Consider the following 8,870-nt stretch of genomic DNA (forward strand, 5'->3'; position numbering starts at 1 on the left):
AGGCATTAAATCCCCTACTTTTATTGTATTATTATCAATGAATTTCTTTGTATTTGTTATTAATTGTTTTATATATTTGGGTGCTCCAAAGTTGTGGGGGTAATATTTGCCATTGTTAGATCTTCTTGTTAGACCCCTTTATTATGATGTGGTGCTCTTCTACATCTCTTTTTGCAGTCTTTGGTTTAAAGTCTAGTTTGTCAATACAAGTATGGCTACTCTGGCTTTCTTTTGATAGCATGATAAATGGCTCTCCATCCCTTCCCTATCTGCAGATGTCTTAGATGTAAAGTGAGTCTCTTGGGGTGTCTGGGTGGCTCAAAGAAATTCATTAATAAGGCGTCTTTAGATGTAAAATGAGTCTCTTAAGTGTCTACATTCTGCTCAGGTCATGATCCCATGGTCCTGTGATCAAGCCCCACGATGGATGCTTCACTGACTGAGCCACCCAGGTGCCCCATGGGATTTCTTTTCCCTTGCTCCTTTTAGGACTTTTTTCCTTATCTCTGTATTTTGCAGATTTCCTATGATATGTCTTGATGTTGGCCTGCTTTTGTTGATTTTGATGGGAGTTCTCTATGCCTCCTGGATTTGGATGTCTGTTTCCTTCCATATATTAGGAAAGTTTTCAGCTGTATATTCGTCAAATAAACCTTCTGCCCCTTGCCCCCTCCTCTTCTTATTTTCTTTATTATTTTATTATTATTATAATATCCTTCTTATTTTCTTTTATATTTTCTATATTTTATATTTTCTATTATATCCTTTTTATTTTCTTTATTATTATATCCTCAGCACTCAAAATAGTATCTGGGAAGCTGTAGTTGCTTAAAATATTTGGTGAATAAGTAATGAAATCTTTAAAGATTTTTTTTTTATATTTGACAGACAGAGATCACAAGTAGGCAGAGAGAGTGGGGGAAGCAGGCTCCCTGCTGAGCAGAGAGCCCAATGTGGGGCTCAATCTTGGGCCCCGGGATCATGACCTGAGCCGGAGGCAGAGGCTTAACCCACTGAGCCACCCAGGCGCCCCAGTAATGAAATCTTATTTAAAAAAATCAATATTGGATTGCCCTACTGTTTCACTTCATCTGAATTGAATTCACTTTCTGCCATTGCAATTTTTTTTAATACAAATTTTGATTGCCTTTCTTAGTCTTTCTTTTGGGGGAGTGACTATTAATAACTCTGATCTCTCTCTCTCATGTCCATGCCCCCAAACTAGTGGTTTTATAGTTGCTTCCTCTTAACCTCCCCCCCCCCCCCGCCCCGTTCTAAACCAGATCTCCTACCATCAGCTCAGGTATCTGTGCTGTCATAATTTGGGAATGCCACTGATCTTGTCATTGGCCAGGGAACCCAATTCCACTTCCTGCAGAGCTAAGAAGTTTGGTATAAGCCTCAGCTCTGGAAGCAGTTACGTATTTTATGCCCCTGGTTCTTGAGTGTGGGAGCCCCACCCAGTCCCTGGCTTGGGGACTCCTCACATGGCATTCTCTATCTCACCACAGCAGGAAAGCTCCTCATTGTCTCTGCCTGCTTCTCATCCTGGAGACTCACAACCCCACAGCATCATCCAGCTTAAAGTGTCGCGTCTCTGTTGTTCTGGTCCTCAGAGATGGTCCTCTTTTTTTTAAGCAAGGCTTTGGTTTTAAATTTTCAAATTTTTATATTTCATCTGTTACTGTTAAGTGTTTGGAGCACAGGGGGCCTCAGAGCATGAATTTATAGTACCATTGTGCCCGCAAGTCTTACAATGACTGCTCTCTTTGACTTCCCATTAAACCCGTAATAGTACCAGGCCTGCAGGCTTTTCTCTTCAAAGTAAGGCTCCTGAGGCTGGGCGTGCACTGAAGCTCATCTCACTCCACCTCATTTCACAGAGGAAGCAGTCGAAGCTCAATGACATGCTTTTGGCCACTCACTTTGTTAGTAGCAGAGCCAGGAAGGTAAACCTGATTAGACTCCCTGGGTCTTTGACCGTCCATTCGCCTCTGAATCTGTTTTCTCTCCTACTGAATGGCTTTCCTGCTTTACTGTTTTGTCTGAGACTTGCTTATAATTTAAGGGTTCTACAGTCCTCCATGGTCTCTCCCTTTTCTCAAGGCCTGACACTTAAGAGGGAGGGCAAGAAGATCAGCTCTCATAATTACTGAGGACCTGCCTTGTAATGGTTCCGCCTGTGGGGTCTACTGGAGCTCATGGTTAGAGGAAAACTCACATTTTTATATACGCTGCTGCCCTCTAGTGGCCACAGTGGGCATCAAATATATAGTCTGAAACAGCAAACAAAACTGCCCCAGCACCAATCTGTCTTGAACATATTAATGTTCTTGTCGTCATAACTTCCCTGCTCTGCATGGAGACATAAATCTAAGTCCTATTTATTTGATCTTTCAATGTCAAATATGTAAGATATATATACGTAGAATCCAAAGTTGTAATCGACCTCTGTGGCATAAAACATTCTTCAATTGATGCTGACCATCTAGGCAGCACTGTCCAACAGATATATAATGTGAGTCACATAGTAATTTGGAATTTTCTAGTAGCTTCGGGGTGCCTCTGATGGCTCAGCCACTTAAGCGTCTGACTCTTGATTTCTGCTCAGGTCACGATCTTGGGGTCATGAGATCGAGCCCTGTCATGGTTCAGAGGCGAGTTTGCTTCTCTCCCTCTCTCTCTGACCCTCCCCCTGCTTGTGTACTCTCTCTAAAGTAAATAAATAAATCTTTAGAATTTTCTAGTAGCTCCATTCTTAATAAAGTAAAACATGTTAAATTCGTTTTAATGATACATCAATATAGCCCAAATATTATTTCAATAAGCAATCAATATAAAAATTACTAAGACATATTATACATTTTTTGTACTATGTTTTTGAAATCTGGTGTGAATCTTACAATTTCATCACATCTCAGTTCAGACCAGCCACATTGCATGCAGGTGCTCAACAGCCACACGTGCCTAGTGGCCCCTGAACTGGACAGCCAAGGTCTAGAGCGTCGTTTCTAAACTCTGTCTGACCCTGTTGTTGCACTGATGTTTGTAGGTTCCCAAGGAACGTTTTCACCAATCTGCAGCCAAATGAGAAAAACATGAGCCATGTTTTCTAATATATAAAGTGAATGTAAGATTATTACCTGTCTTGTTTGAGAGGTTGTCCTTCTGACTTTGTCAGTGTTCATATGTTCATTCTTCTATGAAATCATGGTCACAGCAGATCATCAATTATTGATCAAGTGGTCTTATTTTGCAAATAAAGCATTTGCAATCCTCTCAGGGCCCTGCGCTTTTTGTGCACACTTCACTGATGCTGTGTGATGCACAAAATTCTGCGAGCTGGCAAGCGAGGTGGCTTTTTCCCCTGGCTGCGACGATCGATGGTCACAAATGGACACACACCTGTGTGGGGAGGCTCCTGGGCGCTGGTTGGCATGGCATCTCTACACCTTTCTGTCTGCCTCAAAAAAGCATAAGGAAATGCAAGTGAGTGAGCCTGATATGAATAGAGGGGTAACCTTGAATTTACTCTGAAAATCACAACACAGAGAGTAAATCAAGAGCAAAAACCAAGTCTGAGCAATAATTAGTAACAAATGACTACTCAACCGAGCCTACACGCTTGGTTGTCACATAGCAGGGAGAGGACCTTGTATTTTCACGTGCCTGGTTTTTTGTTTTTTGTTTTTTTAAAGATTTTATTTATTTATTTGACAGACAGAGATTACAGTAGGCAGAGAGAGAGGAGGAAGCAGGCTCCCCGCTGAGCAGAGAGCCCGATGTGGAGCTTGATCCCAGAACCCTGAGTTCATGACGTAAGCCGAAGGCAGAGGCTTTAACCCACTGAGCCACCCAGGTGCCCCACGTGCCTGGTTTTTAATGCAGAGCCCCAGAAGCTGATGAAGTTCTAAAGAGAAGCCACTGTTCTATGGGCAAGGTGTTTAATGTCTTCCCAAACTCTACAGCAAGCAGCATCTGGAGTGGGCTGGGTAGGTTTGTCTCACTGTATATGGCTAGGGCATGGAGGCAACCGGGGCTCTCCCCTCTGTATTCAGTGGGGGGTCTACTTGGCCGTGGCTCTAGACTGGGGTCTGGTCCCTTTAGCCCCCTTCTCTGATTGACACCCCCCCCCCTTTGGCTCACCTGTCTGTGCATGTCCTGATCTGTCGCAGCCCATCCCAGGCTTTGAGGCTGATCTTCAAAGTGTCCTTAAAATATACCTTCTGGGGGCGCCTGAGTGGCTCAGTGGGTTAAAGCCTCTGCCTTCAGCTCAGGTCATGATCCCAGGGTCCTGGGATCGAGCACCGCATCTGCTTGATGGGGAGCCTGCTTCCTTCTCTCTCTCTGCCTGCCTCTTTGCCTACTTGTGATCTCTGTCTGTCAAATAAATAAATAAAATCTTAAAAAAAAAAATACGCCTTCTGCTCACCCTGCTTATAAATTCAAGTCTTTAGCTCTCTAACTGGGCTGCCACTAGGGTGCTCATTAGCAGTTCTGTTTCTTTTTCATATATAACCCTTACTCTTGGGGTGGGAAACGGGGAAAAAAATGCTAGCAAATTGAAATTTTGTATATCGAATAATTTTGATTGCTCTGGGAGCTCACTCTTTAAGAAATCCTACGGCAAAATCTTCTGTAAATTAAGCCATTGGCCTTTTATCGGTTTTAAAAAATTCAAGTTTGAATATAGTATCTTGCCTGCGGTTGGGGGGCAGATGGTGTTTGTATTATTAGAAAGATGCACAGAAAATGTGGAGCCTGGGGTTCTCCCCCTCTGTATTTAAATAGTGGAGTGTAATCCCAATTACCCAGCTCGGAAGCAAGCAATTACACTTAGTATGAATGAAAGGACCCAGGTCAAAAATTGTGCCCAAGGGAGGCATCTGCCTACACATCCGGGTTAATGGTCCAGCCATTGCTTTAGTGGATGGTCAATGAGGTGTGAAGACAACAGGCCAAGAAGGGTGAAACTAAACCTCCGTCAGCAACTTGCCATTAGTCTCCTGACCTCTCTGCTTCTATTTCTTTGCAACCCTGAGTGTTTATTTATTAATTTATATATATATATATTTTATTAATTTATATTTAATACACTTCATAGAGTCTTGGTTGACTCAGAGTAAAGATTTGCTTTTGTGGGAAGGGCATTAACAAAGCCCCTTCCCTAAATAAGTTTCAGCGGCAAGCCCCACGGTCACGGACTCTGATGAACCTTGGGGTTCTGCCCTCTGCCCCTCTTAACAGGCTCTCTGGCCCTTTAGATGCTCGGCCCCCACCCTCTTGTCTTCTGGCTGCAGATCCCTCCCCTCTTTGCCACCTGGAAGGTGTGGGTGGACCTAGTGGTCACAAACTCATCCTCAGTGAGATCTCCTGGGTTTGCCTCCCCGCCTCCATGACCTGTGAGTCTTGGCAATTCACTCGGTGGGAGCGCTGGGAGGGAGCCAGCCTGCTCTGCCCTCTCTCCTTCTCGTGTTTCTGATTCTGGGGTGGAATTCTGAGCTAGAGCCTGGGCTAGGCCTACCTTGACTTTAACCTAGCCCTTCTGGGAACTCAGATTTTGCTCCTGACCCCTGTTTCCCTGGCTGAATTCCCTCTCTCAGAAAGACTGCATAAGCTTTTTTTTTTTTTAACTTGTTTTGAAAATCTGTTTCTTAAACTGTGGCCTGTGAGCCGTGTCTGGCCTACTGCCTGGTTTTGTAAGTTAGTTATTTATTTTTAAATTTTTTATTTATTTTTATTTCTTTACTTTTAAAACTTTTATTCATTTATTGGGCAGAGAGAGACGCCGTGAGAGAGGGAACACAAGCAGGGGGAGTGGGAGAGGGAGAAGCAGGCTTCCCGCTGAGCAGGGAGCCCCACAATGGGCTTGGACCCAGGACCCCGGGATCACAACCTGAGCTCAACAACTGAGCCATCCAGGCACCCTTTTTGTAAGTAAGTTTTATCGGAACACAACCATGCTCATTTCTTTATATATTGTTTATGGCTGCTTTCTTGCTACAGCAGCCGCTGAGTAGTCATGCGGCTCTAGTCTAAAACGTTCACTGTCAGGCCCTTTGCTGAAAAAGCTTACTGTTCCTTGTTTGTAGGGGTTGAATGAAGTCCTCTAAAAAAGGTATGTTGAAATCCCCAGTACCTCAGAATGGGGTCATATTTGGAAATAGGGTCTTCCCAGGGGTAACCAAGTTAAACAGAGGTCATTAGGGTGAGCTCCATTTCAATGTGACTGCTATCTTTATAAAAAGGGAAGTTTGGGCACAGAGTATATTAATAATTTTTTTTAAAAGATTATTTATGTATTCGACAGAGAGAGAGAGAGAGTTCGCAAGTAGGCAGAGAGGCAGGCAGAGAGAGAGGGAGAAGCATGTTCCCCACTCACCAGAGAGCCCAATGTGGGGCTCGATCCCAGGACCCCGAGATCATGACCTGAGCCGACGGCAGAGGCTTAACCCACTGAGCCACCCAGGCGCCCTAATTATATTTTCTCATTTTCTGCATTCTTGATGCAGAGACATCTGGAGCTGGGGTGAGAATGCCATTCCAGGATCAGCCAGCTCCTGGAGATAGCAAAAGACTTGCCCAGAGCCCTGCCTGTTGTCTGCAAACTAACCATTCCAAGGCCCAGACTCCAAACTGCCTCCTCCATCTGGCTCTTCCATCCCAGGAGGTAATATTCCTCATCACCCGGGGGCCAAGTACTAGACCACGAGGCTCCATCCCCACAGCCCGGAGCCTGCTGAGCTTATCCAACCTATCTAACCCTAGACCTGCTCAGCCTGCTTGTCTTGCTTCTTCATTCCCTCCCGCGAAAGCCACAGGGAGGACTCATGGCCACGCTTTCTCCTCACTCTTTCTGCCTCCTGACCAACCCTGTGTGGCCTGGTGTGGTGTCCGTGCCCCCTCCTCCTCGGGGAGGGGTAGTGACAAACTAGAAGTAACAAACCAGATTTTCAATGGCAGTCATCCCCTGATCTGTTGGTCTCACCGCACTTGAATAAAAACCAAAATCCCAGGTGCGTTTTAGAACAGAGACATATTTAGAACTAGAATGTCACCTAACACATTATTTTATTTTGTTTTCTTTATTCCTCATTGTTTTTTCACATAAAACATCTGTGTGGTATCTTATCGTTGTTTTAAGATGACCTTCATACACCTTACCTCATCTGGGTATTTCGAGGTGGTCCGGCCAGCGAGCGGCTCCTTTAACCCCGGACTGAGGCTCAGAGACCTCAGGGGACTGCACGAGATCCCTCCAGAGGCAGCAGGTGGGGAGAGCACTGGTGTTTACTGAGGGCTCCTGCACTGGCCTCACAGGGTTTCAGGACCCACCCCCACAATTAATCTGAGGGCTAGGAGCTGAGCAAGTCTGCTAATGATCAGATAGCTGCGGACATCAAAAGGATGTCTTCTGACCTCACTTTCCCTGTCTTTAGGTGGCTGCTGCTGCTGCTGCTGCTTCTGGTAAAGATTATTTATTTATTTATTTGAGAGAGAGAGAAAGAGAGAGAGCACAAGTTGGGGAGGGGCAGAGGGACGAGCAGACTCCCCAGCCGAACAGGGAGCCTGATGCGGGGCTCCATCCCAGGACCCTGGGGTCACGATCTGAGCTCAGCCAGCTGGGCCACCCAGTTGCCCCGTTTCCGTGGTTCCTGAAGGCCAAAGTGCATTAGGAGTTTGGACACCTGCAACCCCAGGCTGCCGGGTGGGAACCGGCTGCCACCGCCTGGACCGTCCAGGGAAGTTTTTCCTTCAAAGGACAGGGCCGAACCCAGCAGTGTGCGGGGGAACAAGGGACCAGAGCTCTAAGGCCCCTTCTGCTGGCCCTGTGGGGTGTGGTGAGGCGCCGAGGAGGGGAGGATGGGGAACGGTCTGGGGCTGTTCCCGTGTGTAACACTGTGGTGCGAGCTGGAGCTGCTTCTGGTCAAGGCTTGGTCTGGAGGTCAAGATTCCCTGAACTCTGACACCAGGAGCCCAGCCATCTCCTGAGATTCTTTTCTTTCTTTCTTTCTTTTTAAATTTCACTTTTAATTTTTAATTTCACTAAAAATATATTTTTCTGGGGTGCCTGGGTGGCTTGGTGGGTTGGGCCTCTGCCTTTGGCCTGGGTCCTGGCCTCGGGGTCCTGCAATGGAGCCCCGCATCGGGCTCTCTCCTCGGTGGGGAGCCAGCTTCTCCCTCTCTCTCTCTGCCTGCCTCTCTGCCTACTTGTGATCTCTGTCTCTCTGTCAAATAAATAGCAATCTAAAAAAATCTATATGTATATTTTTCTAGTCAGATATCACAATTTCATTATCCAGCGCTGCACATGGGGGCTTCCACTCATACTCTTTCCTCTGCGTTAATCCTCCAAGCATGGCGGTTCCCTGGGGAAACTGCGCAAAGTGCAGAACGCCTCACGAATTTGTGTGTCATCCTTAAGCAGGGGCCACGCTAATCTTCTCCGTATTGTTCCAATTTGGGGATATGTGCTGCCAAAGTGAGCACTCATTTCATGTTATTTCATATTTCTCGCACCATGATAAGTGCTCTCTTTAATCCCTCTCCCCTGTTCCCCCGTCCGCCACCCACTCTGGTAATCATCAGTTTGTTCTCTACAGTTGAGTCTTTTTCTAGGTTTCTCTCCTTCTCTTTTCTTCCCTTTGCTTGTTTATTTTGTTTCTTAAATTCCAAATGAGGGAAGTCATACAGTATTTGTCTTTCTCTGACTGACTTATTTTGCTCAGCGTTATACCCTCTAGCTCCATCCATGTTGCAAGTGCAAGATCCATCCTTTTTTATGGCTGAGTAATATTCCTGTGTGTGTGTGTGTGTGTGTCTGTGTGTGTGTGTGTGTGTGTGTGATCTTCTTTATCCATTCGTCTATG

The 8,870-nt window shown here is 45.7% G+C and overlaps 1 non-coding gene across 1 annotated transcript; it reads right to left on the reverse strand.

The window, feature by feature from the left end:
• Nucleotides 1-8,383: 8,383 nt before the first annotated feature.
• On the reverse strand, nucleotides 8,384-8,490 carry LOC123390372. The gene has a single exon (XR_006604960.1). It is a non-coding gene; the product is annotated as a U6 spliceosomal RNA (small nuclear RNA).
• Nucleotides 8,491-8,870: the final 380 nt, after the last annotated feature.

This window comes from Mustela putorius, unplaced genomic scaffold (assembly GCF_011764305.1).
Source record: "Mustela putorius furo isolate JIRA1106 unplaced genomic scaffold, ASM1176430v1.1 tig00537335_pilon_pilon_pilon, whole genome shotgun sequence".
In the NCBI taxonomy this organism is placed as follows: domain Eukaryota; kingdom Metazoa; phylum Chordata; class Mammalia; order Carnivora; family Mustelidae; genus Mustela; species Mustela putorius.